This window comes from Penaeus monodon, chromosome 33 (assembly GCF_015228065.2).
Source record: "Penaeus monodon isolate SGIC_2016 chromosome 33, NSTDA_Pmon_1, whole genome shotgun sequence".
Lineage (NCBI taxonomy): Eukaryota > Metazoa > Arthropoda > Malacostraca > Decapoda > Penaeidae > Penaeus > Penaeus monodon.
Genome location: NC_051418.1, coordinates 35,813,833 through 35,814,169, shown reverse-complemented (window position 1 = coordinate 35,814,169; position 337 = coordinate 35,813,833). Strand labels below are relative to the sequence as shown.

Genomic DNA, 337 nt, shown 5'->3' with positions numbered 1-337 from the left:
CTTTCAAACAAGGCCATAGCTAGTGCATCACCCACTATTTTTTTTTATTCTTTCTTTTTCCTCTAGTATTGGTATCCTGTGTATCTCATGCTCATTCCCTCCCAATTTAATTATCCTTCTACATAAAACTACAACAATATTCAAAAGGCAATTCTCAAATCAAATTAGCAAATGTCGAAGTGCATATTTCTGGAAATGATGGATCAATAGATAATGAATACACTCACCCACGTAATGACTACCTTAATACACATTACAGATGCATTGTAATCTGCACTTCTTTTTTTCCCTTTTTTATTAGCAGTACATTTTATCTGATGTATTTCTGGAGTGCAAT

The 337-nt window shown here is 32.9% G+C and overlaps 1 protein-coding gene across 1 annotated transcript in view; it reads right to left on the bottom strand.

Moving 5' to 3' along the window:
- LOC119594438 (G protein pathway suppressor 2-like) overlaps positions 1-337 on the bottom strand; it is a gene marked incomplete at its 3' end in the record, with an annotated part of 24,009 nt that overhangs the window by 13,916 nt on the left and 9,756 nt on the right.